This window comes from Erinaceus europaeus, chromosome 7 (genome assembly GCF_950295315.1).
Source record: "Erinaceus europaeus chromosome 7, mEriEur2.1, whole genome shotgun sequence".
NCBI classification, from domain to species: Eukaryota; Metazoa; Chordata; class Mammalia; order Eulipotyphla; family Erinaceidae; genus Erinaceus; species Erinaceus europaeus.
In genome coordinates this window covers 131,705,729-131,729,766 of record NC_080168.1, presented here as the reverse complement: position 1 = coordinate 131,729,766, position 24,038 = coordinate 131,705,729, and the positions used below count along the sequence as shown (strand labels likewise).

The following is a 24,038-nucleotide window of genomic DNA, read 5'->3' as shown; positions in this document are numbered from 1 at the left end:
GCAGGAGATAGCCAAGAACTGACGCAGGAAGGGAAGGTCTCACTCAGCCTGCAGTTCTGAACTCCATCACATGTCCCACCATCCCACCATCCCACCAGTCTTTGCTTACAAAATGCAAACTATAACTGTAGTGTGGGGGAGACATTGTAATGGTTCTGCAAAATGACTCTCATGCCTGAGGCTCCCAGGTTCTGGGTTCAACTCTACTCCCACCCCCGCCTGGCCCCCCATAAGCTAGAGCTGAGCAATGCTTTGGTTATTGATTTGTTGATCTTACCAATAGGCTTATCACTGGAGCTTGATTCCTGCATGACTCCACCATTTCCAGTGGCCTTTTCTGTTTGTTTGGTTTTTTTTTTTTTTTAGAAACAGGAGGCAGAGAGGCAGGAAGAGAGAGAGGAGACACCATCAGGGCTTCCTCCAGCGTGATGGGCTGGCCTGGCCAAGTACATGGCAAAGCAGTGCACTCTCCACGTGAGCCATTTTGTTCACCTTCCTTATTTGTTTAATAAGATGGTCTAAAAAACAGTTTATTGACTGCAGAGAGAGAGGGCAATTGAGAGCGAAGGAGAGAGAGAGAGAGAGAGAGAGAGAGAGACCCACAGCCCTGCTTCGCCAGTCATGAAGCTCCCCGCTGCAAGTGAGGAGCAAGGACTTGAACCCAGTGGTGTGTGTGCTCCACGCCCAGACCAGCACCCTTCCCTGTGCAAGTTTTGTCTGTGCAGACACCCATTTATAACTCCTAACAGCACCCCTGAAGCACCAAGCGTGGGGATGGGTGGGGACGCGCCTGGTTGAACGCACACACCACAGAGCACAAGGACCCCGGCCCCCACCTGCAGGGGGAAGGCTTTGCGAGTGGTGAAGCAGGGCAGCTGTCTCTGTCTCTCTCCCTCTCTACTCCCTCAATTTCTCTGTCTCTACCCTAATGAATGAATAGAACACTTAAATAAGAAAGAGCCAAGCAGCAACGGCAAGCAGCAGTGCTGAGGTAGAACAGTGTGAACAGCTAACTCCCCGTATCTACCTGGAGTGAATGAGGGACACTGGAACCCAGGTCTGAGCCCCTGGCCTCCCCTGGGCATGTGCTGTCTCCTCAGGGACCCCCCTCTGCCTCTCCAATGTGCTAGAGACCATATTTTTCTGCAACAAACACCGTATCTCGTGGCCTGGCTCAGCTGAGGCAGACAACCCCAGGAAGCCTGGACTATAGACTGCACAGCCGCTTAGAGACACAGCCAGGTTGCCCGAGCTCTGGCCTGCCATGTTGTTGGGTAGCTGCTCTGTGCCTGCTGACGTTAGCAGGATGAGGTGCTTACGGGCAGCTGAAACTGAGTCTGGGGCGCTGAGTGTCAGCTGAGGCTAGGGTGGACGTCTTCTCTGTGGCTTGGCATCGTGACAGCCGTCAGTGTGGTTAAGAGCCCCAACAGGTCCCCAGATCTTTTTGGATGGGTGTGTTGGGTTCCTTAGGATCTATCCCCAGGAGAGGAATTGCAGGGTCACAGGGTAGGTCCATTTCTAGCCGTCTCAGAGTTCTCCAGACTGTTCTCCACAGAGGTTGGACCCATTGACATTCCCACCAGCAGTGCAGGCGGTCGAATCAGATCCTTGTGTGGGTCCTTGTGCTTACTACTATGTGCCTTTAGCCAGGTGCCCAGCCCCCATCACTCAATTTTGTATACAACATAAAATACAAATTAATGTTGCACAATATCATGATTATGTATTTGTACCTCTACAAGAGCTTTGTTTTGAAATATCTTCCTATTAGAAAGGTGCACCTGGCTGAGTGCACAGGTTACAATGTGCCAGGACCTGAGTTCAAGCCCTTGGTCCCCACCTGCAGGGGAAAGATTCACAAGTGATGGAGCAGGGCTGCAGGTGTCTCTGCCTCTCTCTCTCTCTCCCTCTCCTTTCAATTTCTCTGTATCCAATTATAAATAAATAAATATTTAAGAGAGAGAGGAAAAGGACTGTCACAAACTGATAGTCTGTTTCTAATTCATCTTCCTCGTCACCCCGTTCAGTGTGTGACGTCAAAGGCATATTACTATATCACTGCCTTCTAAAGAAATATTTGTATTCACTTGATAGGACTGAGAGGAGTTGAGATGGGAGGGGAAGATAGAGAGAAAGAGAGACAAAGAGACACCTGCAGCCCTGCTCCATCACTTGTAATGCTTTTCCCCTGCAGGTGGGGACCAAGGGCTTGAACTCAGGTCCTTGCACATTGTAACCTGTGCACTCAGCCAGGCGCACCACTGCCCGGCCCTTCTCGGCCTTTTTCAAACTAAGAATATGATATAAAATATCAAGGAACAACTTTCTAGTAAACTAAGAATATGATATAAAGTATCAAGGAACAACTCTCTAGTGAACGTCCATATATTCATATGCATAAACACACATTTTGAAACAGGTACTTTCCATGGGCCATGCAGTGGCTCACTTGGTTAAGAACTCATGTTACAGTGAGCCAGGACCCAGGTTCAAGCCCCTGGTCCTGGGGGAAAGCTTCACAAACCATGAAATAGCGCTGCAGGTGTCTCTCTCTCTCCTCTCTCCCCCTCCCCCTCTCAATATCTCTCCCTTTATACAAAGTAAATAAATAAAATTATTTTAGGGGTGGGGAATAGCTCAACTGGTAGAGCACTGGACTTGCATCTGTGAGGTTCCTGGTTCGACTCCCAGTACTGCATGTACTGGAGTGGTGCTCTGATTTCTCCTTCTCTCCATCATGTGAAACAATCTCATGTGAAATAAATAAAATCAGTGTTAAAACATGAACTTTTCTAATATTGGCCCGAAGGTATTACAACTTTAATATTGCCAAAAGACAGCATCATCCTACACTGTCTCCTACTTCCTATATCCTTGAACTTATTTACGGATCTCAGATACTTCCAACTTCAAGTTTTGCATAGCCACAAAGGCAGCTTCTAGAAGTCGACTTGCATCATGCCTGCTCTGTAATGCCATTTTAAAGTATTTTTTCTTGGCTTAAGACCGCTCCAAACAAACTGCAAGTTGTAAATGATAATAAGATAGACTACTAAGGAGGGCTGTCACTGATACAGGTGAAGGACTTTTCCTTGGGCATTCTTCTATATAAATATTTTTCCTGCAAACATCTAAAAGCAGTTCTTTTCAGTAAATAATTCCAGCTGGCTCAAGTCCAAAGGCCGCAGATGAATTTGTGTTATACGAGGGGATTCTACGGCTGATGGATGAAAACTGAGTCTCCTAGTCTCAGGTATTAAGTCTATGATCTTCCACTGGGAGGAGTGCCTGCTTAGTGCCACTGTCTTCCCAGTCCAGGGCACTGCCTTCACGCTCCATCTGCAGAACTCCCCTCCTGCTCTGTGGTTCCCAGATAGAACTGTCAGCACATTCCCCTCGTCTTCCTGGAAACTTCACTAAACTGCTAGCTCCTTCCCTCACTGGGGCCACTCTCCTTGATGGTAACAAGCATCAGAACTCAGAGATATTTCTCCTCAGAATGCAGGCCTTGCTGACATGAACAGAAGGGTCAGCAAGAGGCCGATATGAGCACGTTAACTAGCACGTTAGCAGGAAGGTCTGTTATGTGCCAGGCACTGCAGCTGGTGCTGACCATAGTGTCAGAGCTGGGACTGAACCAGCAGGAGATGGGTACTAAGGTGGGTCTGAGGAACAGGCCCACGTGAGTGTGTGTGGGGGGGGGGGCCTTAGGCGTGTCTGAAACCTGTGAGGCAGACCTTGGCGAGGGTGGCAACTCTTCAGGAGAGGCTGGGATCACCTTCACAGGGGGGCCTCCTCCTTCCTCCTGTTCCTCCTCCTCCTGGGAAGTGTCCTTTCTGCATCTGAGACCTTTCAGCTGATTATATAAGATGAGCGCCCATTGGTAAAGTAATTAACCACAAAATCACTTTCATTCAACACTTAGTTTAGTGTTTAAGTACCTGGGACTCTGGGCACTGGAGAAAGGCCACTGCACGTAGTAAGCTTGCTTCCTCCTGACCAAGCTCTGTCAAGTGATAGTTCCATTGTTGGCACGGGCATTTTTATATCAATGGACACGTGAGACCCCAAAAAAGGAATTGAGTCACAGCTATGATCAGACAGCTGTGAAATGAACTGTCGGGGGGCCGGGTGGTGGTGCGCCTAGTCGAGCACATGCACCACAGCGCACAAGGACCCAGGTTCAAGCCGCCGGTCCCCACCTGCAGGGGGAAAGCTTCATGAGTGGTGAAGCAGGGCTGCAGGTGTCTCTCTGTCCCTTTCCCTCCCTATCTCCCCCTCCACTCCCAATGTCTCTCTTTCTCTATACAATAATAAATAAATAAAAATAAATAAATGAACTGCCATCACTCGACCGACTAGCCTGTTCCACAGCTGGGAATTGAACTACTGCATACTACCCCTTCCAAACAAATGGAGAGATAATTAGAGTTCTCGTCCTCTAGATCTGTACAGAGTGACTCATATCTGTGTTTAACACTCCTCTCTGGAAAGCTGCCGTTGTCTCTGAGGTCCTGTGAGGTTGTAATATTCAACATGGTCCCTTGAACAATTTTTAATGCAGAGGGAGAACATATAAATTAAAGAATACAAACGTTAGTCCTGCCACAGAAGAGTTGCAGTTCCTAGATAGGCAGCTTGTGTTGGGAAGGGTTGTGTTAGTAGTGACCTGTAATGGAGTGACTGTTTCACACTGGATGAGGCAGGCAGTGAGGCAGAGGAGTTGGAATTGGTACTACAAGAGTTTTTTTTCCAAGCTGTCTCATCTTTAGGTGAAAATCATCTCACTCAAAAATAAGATGTAGTGTGGGCAGTATTTTGACCGTCAACAGCTGCCACATCAGGCTCTGGGTTTGATCCTTGAGAGCACTTGGGAATAGCAAGTACAGCCTGCCTCTCTCTCTCTCTCTTTCTCTCTCCCCCCCTCCACCTCCCCTCTCTCCCCCTCTTCCCCCCCACCCCCTCCCTCTCTGTCTCTCTCCCCGTCCCTCTTTCTCTCATACTTACTCTAAGAAAAAAAAGGTAGGAAAGTGTTGGGACAGGGAGGTGACTCAATAGTAATGATACCTAGGTTGGATCCATAAGACTGGGTTTAATCTCTAGAACTGCATTTTTTAAAAGTAGTCTGCTTTTTTAAAATATATATATATATATATATATATATATTTCCTTTTGTTGCCCTTGTTATTATTGTTGTTGTCATTGTTGGATAGGACAGAGAGAAATGGAGAGAGGAGGGGAAGACAGAGAGGGAGAGAAAGACAGACACCTGCAGACCTGCCTCACCGCCTGTGAAGCAACTCCCCTGCAGGTGGGGAGCCGGAGGCTCGAACCAGGATCCTTATGTCGGTCCTTGCGCTTTGCGCCACATGAGCTTAACCCACTGCGCTACCGCCCAACTCCCTGTCTGCTTTTTAAAAACAAAACTCTACGTTATATATATTAGAGCTTAACTGATTATTTTAGCAAAAAAGCAGATAAACCACTGAAAGAAAGAAAGAGCACCCAGACGTGGGTTATCCTAGAGCACAGGTGCCGTGGGGAGTGAGCACGTGGCAAGAACCCACGGTTTGACTCCTGCTTCAACTCGAGAAGGTCCTTGGGCAAGTGAGCGGACTTCTCCAGGCACTGATGACAGGGCTTCAGGAGAGGATCTCTTGTATCCTTTATGCTGTTTTGGAACATAAAGATGTTCTTAAACTTCAGATAAAAACACAGGCTCTTTGCCAAACAGTAAAAATACTTCTTCTGTGAATTATTCTGTGCTTTCCTGTCCCCCATAGACTACACTGATAAGAGCTTTGTAGCACGCGCACCTGGAGATTGCCACCAAGTCTTATGAGTGTCGCGTCAATGCGCATCCCTAGGACTGAGGTGTGTGGTGTGTGGGGTGTGAACGACCATGTGGTGCTGAGTGAAGCACCAGGAAAGCCACCATGGACAGCGGCGCCCCCTCCTAGCACCCTCTCAAGAAGAGGTTTCACGAGGCAAGAGCAAATTAGAGAGAAGTAGATCTCCATCGCTCTCTAGAGATAGTGCCAATACAAAATGTACCATAGACTCCAAATGACTCAACACAGCACCAGAATGGGAGCATACCTGTTTTCTGAAGTACCTGTGCTTCACAGCCAACAAGTGGCATCTCTGAGATCGTCCACAGTCCAGTTTTTGTTTTTGTTTTTTTTTTTTTGCCAGGGAATGCTGCTGCCCTGGAAGAGATTCTTCAAACCTTCTCATGATTGCAAAGCTAAGAAAACACCTATTCCAGCTCAAATCACTGACGTTTGGATTGCAGAGTGAGAAACAGAACAAAATGACTTGACTCCCAAATCCAAAGAGACGTGCCTCATGCAAGAAGACAGGTCTTGGCCTTTTGTCCCGTCCCCCCCTCCCGCCCCCGCTCCTTTTTTAAACGTGTAAAGATATAAGATCTAAAAGGCAAAGAAACTCCTAAGGTAAATGAGACATAGTTTCCAAATGGTTAAATGCTCATTCTGGTAGCTGCATGGCTTCAGGTCATACTATTAATATAGCATTACTATGGCAACTTCACAGGCACTGAGAAATTAACAAAAGGAGACAGTATTGGAACGTGATCAAATTAGTGGACATTTAGGTTTTTTTAAATTTACTTAAGAAAGTGAATATTATCTCATGGCTACTGTTTGCACATTTTTTTTTCTATCTGTAAAGTGAGGTAAACCTACCTTAGATGTTTTGGGAATTAAACAAAGTAATAATTCGCAGATGTCCGGCAAATCATAAGCACCCAGTAGATATTATCTGTGATAAAATAAAATGGCTTCACATTTCCATTCTAGTGCCTGACTTTTTGTAGGTGATCCACTCTTTTGTTTTCACTATCCTTGGGCTTGTGGGGTACAGAACCTTGTAGTCTTACACTCCTGTAAACCTCTATTAAATCACTAGTGAAAAAAAAAAAGTCAAATATATAATAAGGTAAAAAAAAAAAAAAAAAAAAAAGCCATTCCTTTGTGTCCCTTGCCGTTCAGGTATTGAATGTATACTTTCCGGAACTGAAGGTGAATCTGACCAGCAGGCTAGCGGCTGGTTCTGTTTAGAGTTGGTCATGGCCGTATGTTTCCAAAAATACACTTCAAGCTCTTCTCCTCCACCCTGTTCTTCACAGACAGACCTTGCTCTCTGTGCGGGATTATTCTGGGCAGGAACCTGTGGGCCTCTGGCCCAGACCAAGTGGGTGCTCACACTTCTGCACGGAGCTGGGAAACCCCAGAGAAGTCCTTGTGGGTGCTGCAGTGGGTGCTGGCTACGGTGTGCCGGGCGGTTCATTTGTGGCCAGGGAAACGCCACTCGGGGATTTTTTAAAAATGGAAGAAAAACCTTGACATTTGAGGGCAGGTGGACTTCATTTAGTGTGCATATTTTGAAGAGAAACCGTTGCCAAACTCACTTTCTACAATGGGTGGGAGTGGTGGTTTGGGTGGAAACCTTAGGGGTGTCTGGATCACAGTGACAAGCCCCTGGGGTGGTCACTCACTACCTCCTGGGGACAGAAGGCCTTGGGGACAGTAGGACTCCCCTGGACAATGGGAACTGCCTGGGGACAGCGGGGACCCTCCGGGTATAGCAGGGAACCCCAGGGACAGCGGGGACCCTCCGGGTATAGCAGGGACCCTCTGAGGACAGCAATGACCCTCGGGGACAGCGGGGACCCTCCAGGTATAGCGGGGACCCTCTGAGGACAGCAATGACCCTCGGGGACAGCGGGGACCCTGCAGGTATAGCAGGGACCCACGGGAACAGCAGGGACCTCGGGACAGCAGAGACTCTCGGGGACAGCGGGGACCCTTGGGGACAGCGGGGACCCTCCAGGTATAGCAGGGACCCTTGGGGACAGTGGGGACCCTCAGGGACAGCGGGGACCCTCAGGGACAGCAGGGACCCTCGGGGACAGCAGGGACCCTCGGGGACAGTGGAGACCCTCAGGGACAGCAGGGACCCCCGGGGCAACAGTTACCCCCGGGGACAGCAGGGACCCTCGGGGACAGCGGGGACCCTCGGGGATAGCGGGGACCCTCGGGGACAGCAGGGACCCCGGGGACAACTGTTACCCCCGGGGACAACAGTTACCCCTGGGGACAGCAGGGACCCTCGGGGACAGCAGGGACCCGCGGGGACAGCGGGGACCCTCGGGGACAGCAGGAACCCTCGGGGACAGCAGGGACCCGTGGGGATCCCCGGGGACAGCGGGGACCCCCGGGGACAGCAGGGGCCCTTGCTGGAGGGGCGGGAAGGGGCGCCCGTCCACACTGGCTGAGCTGGCGGTGGCGTCTCAGTAGCCCGGGGAGAGCAGCCCAGGTGGCGGCGGGACCCGCGTCCCCTCCCGCGACGGGGGCGGGTCACCTGGGCGGCTGCGGAGCGGGCGAGGCGCGGTAACCATGGTGACGAGGATGCGCGCCGGGTGGCGGGAGAGGCCCGCGCAGGCAGCCGGGTGCTGGGCGCCCTCAGCCCCCGCCGGCCCCTCCCCGGACCCGGTGCAACGAGCGCTGAGCCCCGCGGGTGAGCCTCCCGCCACCTACCTCCCGCCACCCGGGAGCCCTCCCGGCCCTTCCCGCCCCGCAGCAGCGCGGACAGTGAGCAGCGCCGCCCGCCGGCCTGGAGACGCCGCAGGGGAGGACGCGCCGCTGTCTGCGCGGGGAGCCGGGGGGTGCGGGGAGCCGGGGACGCGGGGAGCCGGGGGGCGCGGGGAGCCGGGGGCGCGGGGAGCCGGGGGCGCGGGGAGCCGGGGGGTGCGGGGAGCCGGGGACGCGGGGAGCCGGGGGGCGCGGGGAGCCGGGGGCGCGGGGAGCCGGGGGCGCGGGGAGCCGGGGCGCGTGTAGCTGGGGGCGCGGGGAGCCGGGGGGTGCGGGGAGCCGGGGGCGCGGGGAGCCGGGGGCGCGGGGAGCCGGGGAGCGCGGGGAGCCGGGGGCGCGGGGAGCCGGGGGGCGCGGGGAGCCGGGGCGCGTGTAGCTGGGGGGCGCGGGGAGCCGGGGGCGCGGGGAGCCGGGGCGCGCGGGGAGCCGGGGGCGCGGGGAACAAGGGGCGCGTGTAGCTGGGGGCGCGGGGAGCCGGGTCGCGGGGAGCCGGGGGGCGCGGGGAGCCGGGTCCCGGGGATCCGGGGGGCGCGTGTAGCTGGGGGCTCGGGGAGCCGGGTGCGCGGGGTGCCGGGTGCGCGGGGTGCCGGGTGCGCGGGGTGCCGGGGGCGCGGGGAGCCGGGGGCGCGCAGGGAGCGGAGGGGGGGCGCGGGAAGCCGGGCGCAGCGCACTTGCGGGCTGGTGGCCTCTCCCGCGCCCGCCCCGCCTCTCCCGCGCCGCCCCGCCTGTCCTCGCTGCGCTGGCCGGGGGCGTCCGGAAGATGCTCGGCGGCGCGGGCCGGGGGAGCGCAGGTTGCAGCCGCGCATCGGCGCGCTCGGGGCGGGAGCCGGGCAGCCCTCGCGGATGGCGAATCGCAGCGGGCTCGGGTGAGTGGCCGCTGCTCTGTCCCCCGGGCGCTGCTCAGGGCTGGACTGGGCTGGGGCTGGGCTGGGGCTGGGCTGGGCCAGGGCTGGGGCTGGGCTGGGGCAGGGCTGGGGCTGGGCTGGGACAGGGCTGGGGCTGGGCTGGGGCTGGGGCTGGGCTGGGCCAGGGCTGGGGCTGGGCTGGGGCAGGGCTGGGGCTGGGCTGGGGCAGGGCTGGGGCTGGGCTGGGACAGGGCTGGGGGGGGGGGGGGCAGGACTAGGGCAGGGGCTTCTGGCAGGTCTGGGGCAGGGCTGGAGCAGGGCTGGGGGCAAGTCTGAGGCAGGGCTGGGGCAGGGCTGGAGTTGGCAGAGCAGGGCTGGGGTCATCGTGGTTGGCTGGGGGGGTCCCCCGCCTCTCGCGCCTCGTCAGGGGGCTCCACGAGTGCGAAGTGGGAAAGGACTGGAAGCCTAGATTGTCCAAAATGTCGTTTATCTTCAATGTTAAAGAGAGAGAGAGAAAAAAAAAAAAGCCACACCGAGCCGTGTCATCTGCAGGTGTGTTTGGGAGCCGCAGGATACTGGGGGAAGGGCTGGCATTGGTTATGTCCTCTCTTTTCCTGTTCTGTATTTCCCCCTCTCCTCTCTCATCCATCTCTGGTCTCACGCGGGTAATGGCAGGGGCGAGTGGAGGTGGGCTTTGCGGCGCTCCGCTCCGCCTTGGAGAGCAGTGGCCCAGCAGCAGAGCTGCGACTCGCCTTCCTGAAGGTCAGGCAGCATTCTCCAGAAGCCCGGGCTCCGCTTGTAGTGTGGATGAAATTTTACTCCAGGATAAAACTTACCAGAGCCAGATAAGGTCTTGCTTTTGTTTGTTTGTTTGTTTGTTTGTTTGTTTGTTTGGAAGGATGCTGCCCCCGTTTTATCACCATCATTATCTTTCTCCGAGAAAGCCAGCCTGCCTGCCCACAGGAATCTTAGGGAGGCTTTGCATCAGGAATTGGTCTGGGAGGTGGGCCCTCTCCAGTAGCAGTCACCGACCCCTCACTGAGAGGGGAGCTGTCCCTTTTGGAATGGAGTCACATGCACAGAAGTACTTGAGCTGCTCACAGAGAGTGAGGCGTGTGAACCTGGCAGGTCCCCAGTGAGTCTTGGGCGCTTAGCTAAAGGCAGATATTGGCAAGTGGACTCTTGCATCTGGTGAGACCCCAGGAGAGAGGGCTGAAAGGGCCAGAGGCCTGAAGGTGTGACTTGAGGCTTCTCAGCATCCCCGGGTGGTGTGCTTTCTCCCTGGAGTCTGCCATAGCGCGGGTTCGTGTGCATGTTGAAGTGGAGAGCTGAAGGGAGAGAGCCGAGGAGCCCTCTGGGTGGTTCCTGTGCAAACATGCCGTACTGTGCTCGGCAGATGAGCACCGGCAGGGAGGTGCTGCGGGTGGGGCTTGGGTTCTCTGCTGTCGGCTCTGTGGCCAACGGGCTGTGATGGCCGGTGCTGGCATTGTGCCACCATGAAGCTTCTTCAGAAATGCCTCCTGCTGCATGGCCCTGGCAGTCCAGAATAAGCTTGGCATGAAGGCAGTGAGCCTGCCCCACTCGGGCAGAGGTGCAAAGAGAAACTGGTGCCAAAGAGATTCCAAGTATCCGTGCCGCTGCTTGCCTGGGAGACTCGGTGCCACTCAGAGGCATTGTTTGGGACACCTGCAGAATGCAGAGGGAAGTGGGGTGTTGGGGAAAAGACCAGAGAGCCAGGCTCCCTCGCACAGGAGCTGGAACTTTGTCCTAAAGTTGCTCAATGCCAAGGCTCAGTTTTACTGCACTGAAGTGACAGCTTGGTGCACCATGGTGATTGAGTAGAAGCAGTGTTATTTTTCCCTTAATCAGTGACAGTAAAGTGACAAAATGTCCCTGTGAGAGCAGTGAGAGACCCCTCTGTTGTTACAGCCCTACTAAGGGGAGCCAGAGAAAGAGCAGTGGTTTGCTTTCACTTGGAGAACTGGTCTCCATTAAAATGATTTTGAAACACTGATGCATCATGGCACAATGCCTAGTGACTAGCTTGTAGCAAGGCAGCAGAGCTGCATGCATGTGTCAGTGAGTCAGAATGATGGTCACTGAGCAGTTATTAATAATCTAAATGTTTTCAGTCTAACCAGGCTTTGCAAACAGGTATTGAATTCTGATCAGATTTACTGCCTGTCCTAGTGGGGGTTGAATTGTTACGTGGAAAACTGGGGAATGTTATGCATGTACAGACTATTGTATTTCACTGTCAACTGTAAACCATTAATCCCCCAATAAAGAATTTTTTTTTTAAAGAATGCAATCTTGGGGAAAAAAATGTACTGCCCATATATGAAATGTGAGGGTATCACAGTTGGAAATCATGGCATTGACGAGGTTATTTTAACTGTTCTAAGCAGACATTCGCAGTGGGCAGTGCTTTGGCACGTAAGGACGTTCCCGGCAATCACGCCTGATGTTTTGTCCTCTTCAAAGGCCGGCACGTGTGCTCCCACTTATGAGCAAGTCGCCCCCACGGCATCAGGCACTGAGTAAGCACTTCTGAGCAGGTCTGTCCTGCCTCTGCACGGAAGGCAGACATGTTCCCGGAGTATGCTGAGACTGAACGCTGTGTGCTTGTCAGCAGAGGAGCCACCGGCAATCTGGAGACACTCACGGGGGCGCTTACTGATGGCCCTGTTTCTGACCAGATGCTGGTGTCAACATATGCCATAGTAGCACCCATCAAGCCAGTTAATATCTCAGGAGGAAAGAACAATTAGCAAAATTAATTAGGTGATCTGCTTGATTAAAGTTGTTAATTGTCCTAAGTAAAAGATTTGTATTTCCATAGATAATACTTAACATTTACACATTTTGAGTTCAAGCAGTGGCTCAGATTTAGCACAGACAGCTCCCCATACCAGCAGTCACAATATAAGGTCTCCTAGAGACCTCCAGCAACCCACAGGATGTGGACAGGATCCACATTTCCAAGCCAGCTGCCTATTATCTCCTGACCTATGTAGTAACTAGTAACAAAACACAGGCGTTTACCACTGAATCTACTAGGAGGGTGTAAACCTGGGGAGACTGTGGCACGCAGACGTCTTTGAGTTAAAGGTCACGTTAGCCACTGAGGTTGTTACTCTCCCACTGATATTTGATTTCTTTAAAATGATTGGGTTCAAAGTGCGACACTGTCAATATATCTAATAGTTTGCTTGCTTGCGAAAGACCATTTGTGGGAGTGTAATGATCTTCCCACGCAACTGTCAATACTGAATTGTTCCTGGTATCTATTTTTATGCAGATGTGATTTTCATGTAAAAATTAACCTTTTTTGTAATTCTAGTGGGAGATGAAAAACATTCTTTTCCATCTGATTTTTACTTTCTTCTCATGGAATCATAAGATTTTTTTTATTTTTTTAGAAATCAAAATATTAAGCTCACTCATTCTTTCCCCTTAAAATTGTGAGGATACTTAGCTTGTTTAGGTGCAAATCCAAAGATAATTCCCTCAAGTGTTACTCTTATGCACTACTTTATTCATATAATTCCGATATTTAGAGAGCAAAGATGTACTGTTAGATGTTTTTGGTTTTTTTGTGGGTTGTTTCTTTTTTGTTTGTTTGTTTTTAGGTTTTTTGCCTTTTTCCTATGGAAATAGGAAATACAGAAGGGGGTCAAACCAAGACACAGACAGGCCCCTCTTGGACTAAAGGTGGGATGTTCTCAGGATGTTTCCATGCAGACCTCCAGACTTGACCTCACAGTAGCATTTGTGGAGATGTCTCTTGGGGGTTTGGAATGAAGATTCTGAAAGCACCAGCTAGGCAGAACTAACCCCAAAGGCATTCTCCAGAAAAGTCAGTGACAACTTTAAGATTTTCCCAGCTCCCCATGCTGACCGTGATTCAACACGTCTGTCACTGCAGAGCTGCACTGGAAGCGTAGGGAAGGTTGCGTGGGAGGGAGTGTGGGCACATGAGCACCACGGCCTGGGATACACTGGCCGCAGCATTCAGCTCTGTGGTCCTAGTAGGAGCACTGACCAGGCCGGGTTCTGTGGCCATTGACAGCTTTTGGCATCCTGGCCTGTTAGCAGCTCCAGTTAGAATAGTGATTTTTTGGTGACCTTAACTGAGTGCTGTCATCTGATTTTTATTTCAAGTAAGAGAGTAACTTGCACATAGTTGCAAATGTGCTGTGTGACATTTGTCAGAGCCTCATTGCCTCTCTAGGTACTGTGACCAACTTACAGTTGTTTTTCTAGAAGTAGAAAAGGAACCATAAAAATAAGCTTTTTGTCCGTGCTGGGTGGTGACACATATCACAGTGCACAAGGATCTGAGTTCAAGTCTCCAGTCCCCACCTACAGGGGGAACTTCACAAGCTTCTCCCCTCCCCCTCTCAATTTCTCTCTGCCTATCAAATAAATAAATAAACTTTTTTTTTAAAGTTTCTCTTTACCTCCACAAGTTATTTCTCCAGAAAAGAGTTGACAAACACACACACATGTATGGAGCTGGGGCAAAGGAGATAGCATAATGACTATGCAGAAAGGTGTTCATGTCTGAGGTTCCAAGGGTCCAGGTTCAAGCCTGGTACCAACTCAAGTCAGTGAAGCAGTGCTGTCTGGCAGGCACTTGGTTCTGGAGATGCATGTACACACACACGCACATTCCTTTGTTTCACTGTGAACTCAGCGCAAAAGTAACCGGTTCAGATCGGGGTTTTTTTCATAGCTCCCCTCACCTCTGGAGAGGTTTGGCTTCACCTCCTGATGTGTCCCAGGGGTTGCTTGGTCCTTCTGCGATGAATGGTGCTATTTATTTCACCCTACTGGTAAATTAGTCACCAAGAACTCATGCGAAACTAAATTTGGGACAAAGCCTCAAATTAGAAAGATCTAGTTCCTCCCAAGTTTCAACAGTGTTTACACACTGGCTCTGTCTCCTTTCACCCACCCAGAACTATTCCAGACAGAAACCAATCTGTCTTGAGAGATGACAATCCCAGGGAGTGAACAGAAGAAACTCCTTCCCCTGACCACACACTGCTGACTTTTCTCTCCTCTCACTCCTCTCACTCACTGCTTCGCTCAGGTCTATTTTGTGCCATGCACCCTCATACTGTCTCCTGCTCCCCTCTGGACTTCACTGAGATGCTGGGGCTCAGACTCTAACCTGCTCGAGGAAAGGTGTTTGCCACTTCTCTCTTAATACTTGCTCTGCTTGTTTCTTGCTTCGATACGTGGTGCAGATGATGACCCCTTACTGATTAACTCTCAGATGCCACGGTCTGTTATCAAAGGGCTGAGTGAAAGGTAACGATTTTTTTCTCCTCCAGGGTTACCACTGGGGCTCGGTGCCTGCACTCTGAATCCACTACTACTGTGGCCATTTTTGCGATTTTTTCAATAGGAGGCATTGAGAGAGGAGGGGGAGATAGAGAAGGGAAGAGACAGAGAGACACCTGCAGACCTACTTCACCACTTATGAAGGAACTCCGGGGACTTGAACCGATATCCTTGCGCGAATCCTTACAATTCTTACTATGTGCTTTTAAACTGGTGTGCCACCACCCAGCCCCTTGAAAGCTATAATTTTAAGGTGAGTTTATAGACAGTAAGGAAAAAAAAAACAGATTGGGGAAACTCAAAAGCTTTTGAAAACATTCTAACAGTTCCCTTCAGAATATTCACAAACATATATTAGTACTAATTCTAACTTACTCATTTTATTTATTCTTTTGAATACTTTATTCTTTTTATATATAGAAACAGAAACTAAGAGGGAATGGGGAAAGAGAGGTGCCAGCCAGTGACTTATAAGGGCCAGGCGGTGCACCTGGACCCGGGTTCAAACCCCTGGTCCCCACCTGCAGGGGGAAAGCTTCAGGAGTGGTGAGGCAGGGCTGTAGGTGTCTCTCTGTCTCTCTCCTTCACCGCTCTCAATTTCTCTGTCTCTATCCAATAATAAATAAAAAATTTTTAAAAAGAGAGAGGGAGGGAGAAAGGCATCTGCACATTGCTTTACCGCTATTGAAGCTTCCCCCCCTTGGTGGGGACCGGGGGCTAGAACCCGGGTCCATGAGAATTGTACCATGTGCACTCTACCAGGTGCACCACCACCTGGCCCATGACTCATCATTTTCAATAAAGTAAAATATTTCTTTATAATTTTTAAAAAGTATTGAGTCATGAAGTCCAAAACTGCCTGGCATTCCCATGAAGTTCAGTCAGCCGTCAGCATCTTCCATAACTCTTAATCATCACACTTGCTGTAAGGAGGTGCTTCCTTGAGCTTCAAAAGTTAGTTGGCTTTCCTTCCACTTGCTGTTACGAAATATATAAGAAAGTGGTTCTAATGCTTCTTATCTAAAAAAAAAAAAACCCTCAGTATGATTCCATTGTTATTATCGTAAAAGATTTTCTTTCTCTTCCTCCCTCCCTCCCTCCCTTCCTTTCTTTCTTTCTTTTATTTATTTATTTTCCCTTTTGTTGCCCTTGTTTTTTGTTATTGTTGTTGTTGTTACTGATACCATCGTTTTTGGATAGGACAGAGAGAAATGGAGAGAGGAGGGGAAGACAGAGAGGGGGAGAGAAAGACAGACACCTGCAGACCTGCTTCACCGCCTGGGAAGCGACTCCCCTGCAGGTGGGGAGCCGGGGGCTCGAACCAGGGTCCTTAGGCCTGTACTTAACGCTTTGTGCCACCTACGCTTAACCCGCTGCACTACTGCCCGGCCCCCTCTTTCTTCCTTTCTCCCTTTCTTTCTTTCTTTCTTTCTTTCTTTCTTTCTTTCTTTCTTTCTTTCTTCATATTTTTTAAACCAGAGTCCTCCTCAGCTCTGGCTTATGGTGGTGCTGGGGACTGAACCTGGGACCTCAGGCTTAGCAGTCTCTTTGCAGACCATTATGCTCCCTCCCTCCCTAACCCTCATCAGAGGTTTTCTGTTCATGTATGTACCCATCAGTCCCTTTGTACAGAGGCATAATAAGATGCCTTCAGAGATATTAGTCTAATGTCACAGATAGTCATTCCTGGAGGATGGGCTTAGGGTAATTTTAACTATCTAATATTTGTATTATGTCTTAGCCCAGACTGCTCATTATGATCACATGTCAAACATCAAAATGTTAAGTATCATACAGAGTTTTTTTTTCCTTGAACAAAATGACAAGGTATTAGTACTCCATGGACCACTGCGAGTGCTGGGAAGTAGAGAATTATTTTCTTCTCCTTGTGTTTTCAGAATTTTGAAGAAGCTTTTCAGATATTTCATAATCTGAATCTTTCCACACGGCTTCTTTGTGGCCACTGTGCTAGCCCAGTCCCCATCACGTGTCACTTGGGCTACTTGACCAGGCCTCTGTGCGGCCACTCTGTGAGAACTCTGCCCTCTGACTAAGCACGCTGCCAGCTTGCTCCATTTTGTCAGAACAGACCACTCTGCCATGCCGTAATTGTATTATAATTAAGTTATATTAATAGTGTATAAGCTTTCATGGGGCCAGGTGGCAGCCCACCTGGCTGAACACACAAGGACCCAGGTTTGAGCCCCCAGTCCCCACTCTCAGGGAGAAAGCTTTGCAAGTGGTGAAGCAAAAGGCTTCAGGTGTCTCTCTGTCTCTCTGTCTCTCTCCCCCTCCCATTCAACTTCTGGCTTTGCAATATCCAATAAATAAAGATAATTTTAATGTTTTATACTTTCTATGCTAGAGCCATAGCTACTAAGCTTTTTAGTATAAATTACTCCATTAAAATAGACCCAATATGTGTAATCTTATAGCCCTGTAATCTACTATTAATCTCAAAAACTGGGGAAAAAAATAATAAAATGGATCCAGTAGGGGTGGGTGATGGCGCGTCTAGCTGAGCATACACATCACTGGACACAGGGACCTGGGTTCAAACCCACGGTCTCCACCTGCAGGGGGAAACTTCACAGACTGTGAAGCAGGGCTGTAGGTGTCTCTTAATTTCTCTCTGTACTGTCAAAAAAAGAAAGAAAAGAGAGGGGTCAGAGGAGGGGAGGGGAGAAGAAGGGAGGAGAGGAGAGGGGAGAGGAGGACAAGAGGCTGCTGGGAGCAGTGGTTTCTTTGTGCAGATACCGAGCCCCAGTGCTAATCCTGGTGACAGTAAACAATAAAATGAAATAACAGAGCCAATCATTTCCCGTCGTTGCATATAAAAACTTTCCTCTCCTGACTCATCTCTTGGACTCATCTCTGAATTCATTACCAGTCACACGTTACTCTTATTACAAGAAAGCCTCCTCACAGCTCCATCTCTGAGGGGCGTTCTCCAGCTGTTGGAAGATGCCTCCCCGCCACCCATCAGACTGGCTGGTAGCGTGAGTGAGCGTGATGACCCTGTGGTGTGCCCTCTGCCCCTTGCAGTTCTGCAGCTACTGTGCCGCTGACAGACCACACTTGCTCTGGCTCTCTGTGGCCGCAGGTCCCCCGTTGTGTGTGACTTGCCTCCCCCACCAGCCACCCGCCTGCCCGGACCCCAGGGAAGCCCTTGTTTCTGCCGACAGCTGCCAAGGGTACGTGGGCATGTTTGTGTCCAGGTGCTCTGTGCAAAGTGCCTTTAAACCTGTTGGTGTCGAATCAGATCTTTGTGCTTTTTACTCCGCCTGTACTGTTACCTACTCCAGGACGCCCATCATCCCTGTTCTGGCTCATCTTTGATTCGCTTCTTTTCTCCCCCCCCCCTTTTTGGGGGCCGAAGTCATGGTTTACAGTCAACAGTGAGAACAGTGGTTGGTACATATGTAACATTTCTGTTTTCCGTATGACACTCTAACCCCCACTGCTAGTTTCTTATAATTTCATCTTGTTTTCCTCTGTGCTTGTAGTAAGTCAACCCCCTCTATGTCAGTATGTCAGTAATTCAGTTTTCCAAAGTGTCAGCTTTGTCCCTTGATGTTTCTGATTTATGGATTCTAAAGTAATGTGTGGTTTGTTTGTTTTTTTTGTCCTGAAACGTCTTTCCTTGGGTCTACATTCTCTTCATCTCATTCAGTTATTTTGTTATTCTGTCTTTAAGCTTCCATTTTACGGCAATTAATGTTTCTGTAGTAAGAAGTCTGTGTGGGGATTTCCTTGTTTTTGTCTGAATAGCTCTTTGAGACTGTCCCTTATCAGGGTCTCTTGTATTTTGTGTTCTTCCCTTCCCTTGCTACCTTGCTGTCCTCTTTTCCATCTTCTTCTCCTTCCTGTCTTTCTTGCATATTTGCCATATTCTTCTCTTTCTTCTTCTTCTTCTTTTCTCTCCTCTTCCTCTCCTCCTTTTCCTTCTTCTCCTCCTCCCCCTCCTGCTTCTTCTCCTTCTTCTCTTTAATCTTGGTGCTTGAGTATCTTTTTTTCAGACAGAGAGTAACTTCTTAAACCACTCCTCAGCTTCTGGGGGACAGTTTGCTTTCCTTGGACTGTGTTGCTGTGCGAGCTAGCCACTTTACTGAGGTCTGAAGAAACACAGAGAGAAAGGTAGAGAAGTTCTCTGAAGAGGGGGTTCAGGAGAGAAGGGTAGCAGTTCTCTGAAGAGGGGGTTCAGTCCATGTGCGTCATGGTTAGATTTCCAGAGCTGTGTTTCCTTAGATGGTGGCGGATGTCACGAGTCAGCATTCGTCTTCATGAAGTTGGGAGGGAAGTGGGTGACATCAAGGGCAGCGTATCTGGGCATAGCCGCCCGGAGAGTCGTCTGAGCCCATGACTTCCCTGGAGAGAACCCCAGGCTTCCTGGATCCCATCACAGTGGGCAGCCCTGGAACCTTGATTCCTTGAAACCGGCCCTTTGTTCCCCTCCTCCCATTTCACTTGTTTCCATTCTTCCTTCAACCAGGGGAAAGGTTCAGAGATTCACTGAGCGTGCTGTCTCTAAGTTCAGGGCTGCTGGTGGGAATGCTCAGAATTCTGTTGACTCATCTGTCTGGGGAGTGAGCGCAGGAGGAAGAGCCAGGCAACGCTGCATCCCTTCAGCCCGCCAGAATCTGCCATCCTCCTTTGGCTGCCAGTTGTGAAATATATATTTATGTATGTCTGTGTTTCCTTTTCTGATCGGTCACTCTTGGTTTGGTTGGTCTTTCTAAAAAGCATCATTTAGTATTTTTTCCCTTTTAAACCAGACTTTATATATTATGGAGACAGAGCCTGGAGGCCTTGCTGCTAAATGAATCTGAAGGAAGGGGGTGTCAGTCCTGAGCGCTGACCATCCCATCTCATCTCGGTGGGTGGTGAAGAGACCGGGCCGGGGCTGGGAGGACTCGGGCGTCCAGCTGCAAGCTCTAAGCTTGGGAAACACAAGGCCCAGGTGGAAATGTCAGATGTGGTTGGAATTCAGAGGAACTGTGCCCAGTGTAACAGTGATGCCTGAAGGCAGGCGAGGCCGCCAAGGAGAAGGAGTGAACGTGGACGAGTGTGTGGGCTCTGCTCGCTGTCCAGGAGGAGCACAGGCGCCGACTCCTCGGGCCGTCTCCCAGCTGTCGGTGGCAACTTCCCAGGCTCACGGCTGTTATGGACTCGTGAGGAACAGAGACCAGAAGATGTTTTCAGGACGGGAGATTTTATTCTCCTGGGTCTACAGAGTAGCCGTAACACAGCAGCTAGTAGAGAGCTGTCACAGAGGCCACTTAGACCTGCTTTTAGCTACTGGCATGACCGGCCTGCAGGTTCGAAGATGATAAGATTTGCATTTGAACAAATATCAAAGATTAGAAGTTATGGTACTCCATGAGGCGGCACAGTGAATAAGGCACTGGACTCTCAAGTGTGAGGTCCCAAGTTCAATCCCCAGTAGCACATGTACCAGAGTGATGTCTGGTTCTTTATCTCCCCCTCTCTCCCTCTCTCTCTCTCTCTCTCTCTCTCTCTCTCTCCTCTCTTTCTCATTAATAAATAAATATAATCTTTAAAAAATCATGGAGACCCAATTTTTTTTATTTTCAGAGCAGATCTATTTCTTATTTGATTTATTCTTTACTATGAAACTAAACTTTAGCTCATACAAAAAAGATGTGATTTGTATATTTGAAGCCCTGCTGTATTTTGAGGCAACGTGCTTAGTGAAAATTTTGGAAACCGGGGGACAGACCGTAGATCTGGCCGCCAGCAATAACAAACAACAAGATCAAGTGCGTCTCGCCCCTTGGGTGTGACCAGGCACTGTCTAACCAGTTTACACATACTCACTTTTTTAAGAAGTTGCACAACGAACAACACAGCTTCCAGCCACTTGGCCTCTCTGGATTGGGCTTCTTCTCCTTGGTCTAGCTCTAAAACCCAGCGTCATTTGTCTTCATTTATGCAGCCTTATCAAGAAATCTAAAAGCATTGTGATAACCACAGTAGATGAAAACAGACTCTTCAGCAGTCTGGAGGGAGGTGAGCCACTGCACAGCGAAAGTCACCCAGCACAAGGAGTAGGCTGTGGGCTACTGATCAGCAGGGCTGTGTCTGTGCTCCACTCCTGCTACTGCAGATCTTGTTTTTCTCTGTTGGTGTGCTTCTAGTTCTGCTTCTGGGATCTCTTCTGTTACATTGCTTGACGTTGTGGTCTATTTACATGGTCATCCTGTTACATTGGTTTGGTCTCACTCCCCCCGCCTCCGGGAGATTTTGGTTTAGTCTTTGCCTTTTTGCGTTTCTACTGCCTGGGTTCCTGACACTACGGCAGGAGAAGAGAGATGGAGGAGCCCATTGTGTTATGATTAGGTTGTTGGACTGCTTACCCGTGCGTAAATAAAGATTAAACTGCGTTCTCAGCTCAGCCATGAGTCCCTAGTCGTCTGTCTCCCGCCGCAAAGCTAGCCCGGCATACTGGCGCCGTGAACCCTGACCGACATTTCCCAGTTACTTTCTATATCCCACTTGAAATTTTCCACCCCACCCCACCTCATCCCCAACCCCCACTGTCCCCTTTCAGTCTTAGGGATAGAGAGGGTGTGGGGCAGAGAACAGACAAACCGCTGCACCGTTCCGCTTCCCATGATGCCGCCCTGCTGCTCACGGCCCAGGTGGTGGTGGGGCTCGCGGCTGGGTCCTCAAGAGGAGCAGTGAGTGCGCTCTACTGTTGGTCTGCCTCTAAATTCTGCTTCTAAGACCCCTTCTGTTGCATTGCTTGTGGTCTATTTACATCATCATTGTTGCCCGGCACTCTACCAGGTGAACTGGCCCAGCCACAGCTCCGGTCCTTCTGCCAGAGCTTTTCAGCCCTCTCTCCTGATGCTGCTTCAGTAAGGGTTAACCCAAGGGTCCCAGGACTTGAGCCCGATAGCTGGCATGTGGGTGGACTAAAGGTAATCTGGGAAGATGGTGTCAGAGTTGGAAAAAGGACTAGAAAGCTGAACCAGGACAGAGAGTAGCTTCCAGATATGAGGAAAGTATATAAACACCATTAACTGTAAGCCCCACTGACATGACCCAGGGCCCTGATAATATTCATATTGAGCACAGGAGGGCTTGTGATGACTGATGGAGGTGACCAGTGAGGGCGGAGAGAGGGATCTGTTAGAGGTCTAGGCCCATCATGTCTTTGTGGGAGCCAGGACTAGGCCACAGGAGGGCTTGTGATGATGTTCCTGATGGAGGTGACCAGTGAGGGTGGAGAGAGGGGGCTGCTAGAGGTCTAGGCCATCATGTCCTCTTCTCTGAACTCCCAGGTCTTTGTGGCTTGCATTCAGCTGCCTGCCCATGTCACCTGGTCTGATGACCCTAAGCTGCCTGAGGGCAGGGGTGCTACTGCATAGACACTCACCACATTTTCAACTCAGTTACGTGTATGTGCACACAGCACTCGCAGAAGTCTGGGCTTCTCTATAGAAAGTGAAATAACTCTAACTAAAAGTGAGGTATTTGATGAAAAGAGCAAGGAATCACTGTAAAAAAAAAGAAAAAAGAAAAGAAAAGAAAGGCCATGAGCATGAAGACATGATTCCCAGTGTGCTGTTCCCGGCCCAGGGCCTATGGCAGGCTGCTTCCAGTGAGCTGCTGAGCTCAGGGCATGTACCCTGGCTGCAGGGCTGGCAGCTTCTGAGGCTGTGCCTGTGTGTGTCTAAAGGCAGACACCTTACCCGTCAGCTTTGTTCCTCTCAAGCAAGATACACGACAGACAGCTCATGGCCAGGGATCTTAACCAGTGTCAGAAACCCCGGGTTCTGTAAATATGGTGACTTCCCCAAGCCCACACACCCATCTCAGATGAGTTCCTGTTCTCCCGTTGACTGTGGGAAATGTGATTTGCTCAACACATGGCAGGCTAGCTTCGCAGGCGGGAGACAGACGACCAGGGACTCATGGCTGAGCTGGGAAGCAGTATCTCTTTATTCATGTGGAACGCAGTGCAATCTAATCTAAGCTATCTCTAATCGCAATCTCTAAGCTATCTCTAATCACAATCCTGTCCTAATATCTAAGCTATCTCTATTCACAATCCTGTCCTTGTATATACTCACCAAGTAGGGTGTAAACAGGATGTGACGTAGAGAGGGTGGAGCGAAAAAAGATTGGTGCAAATCAGGGTGTACTAGGAGAGGGGGCGGAGCAAAAAGACGTCATGAACCAGTGGGGATTAAACCAATGCCCTGCAGGCAGGGTAGTGCTTAGTTAACAGTGGTTTATGTGAATAGAATACAGTGTTAAGCAGGGGGATTAAACCAATGAAACAGAAGGGGTCTTAGAAGCAGACCTTAACAAACACAGTGTAGACTGCTTCTCACATCAGAGAAGGTGGGTTTGGTGGTAATGGGAGGACGAGTTAAAAACAGTGAGAACGTTACAGTAGATGGGTTCCATTACCCAAAACTTGATTCACAGTTTCATCCTTGGTAATTGTGGGTCTTTTCAGTATTTTTATTTATTTATTTATTGGGTAGACACAGCCAGAACTTGAGAGGGAAGGGGAGACAGAGAAGAAGAGAGACACAGAGACACACCTGCAGCCCTGCTTCACCACTCGTGAAGCTTTCCCCCCTGAAGATGAGGGCAAGGGACTCGAACCCTGGTTCTTTAGCACATGCACTCGACTGGGTGTGCCACCACCCAGCCCCCAGTAATTGTCTCTTTGTACATTCACAACTATACTTACATAGTAGATTTGTGATCATGTCAGTCAGTACACTCCTTTTTTTGCCAAAGCAGTGCCCAGCCTGGCTCTGGGCGGCACCGAGATCCAACCTAGCACCTTTGAGCAGTCTCCCCGGACTGCACTGCGCGTCTCATGTCTCATGTCAACTGTGTGGTACTTGAAGGCACTTTTCCCAGCTGTCCCACCTGCGCAGCCTGATTGAAGGAATCGCTGTGTCTTGGGGTAGTTGACTGGCACAGCTGCATCTGCCCAGGGAACATCTGCTTGTCACTCAGGGACAAGTGATCTCCTCGCCCCCGTGGACTGTTGTCACGTGGGCCTTGGCCAGCCAGGCTGCCGTGGCCCCGAGAGGAGCTGCTTCCTGCCGGGACTTGGAGGCAGGCAAACCTTGTAGGCCTCAGGAGTCATGCACTTTAGTCATCCCACACCCACTGCTCTTGCAGAGAGATTTCCTCCACAGACAGCCTCGGACTCCCGGTGGGTAGCGAAGCTGAC

The 24,038-nt window shown here is 50.4% G+C and overlaps 1 protein-coding gene across 17 annotated transcripts in view; it reads left to right on the top strand.

Moving 5' to 3' along the window:
• ANKS1B (ankyrin repeat and sterile alpha motif domain containing 1B) overlaps positions 1-24,038 on the top strand; it is a 1,227,618-nt gene that overhangs the window by 1,058,612 nt on the left and 144,968 nt on the right. Inside the window, exon 1 of one of the 17 annotated variants that reach the window (XM_060195612.1) lies at positions 9,209-9,481. The exons of the other annotated variants lie outside the window; for them this stretch is intronic. The gene's annotated coding sequence lies outside the window, so the exon portion shown is untranslated. Of the gene's footprint in view, positions 1-9,208; positions 9,482-24,038 lie in introns of those variants that run through there. 17 annotated transcript variants of the gene reach the window in all.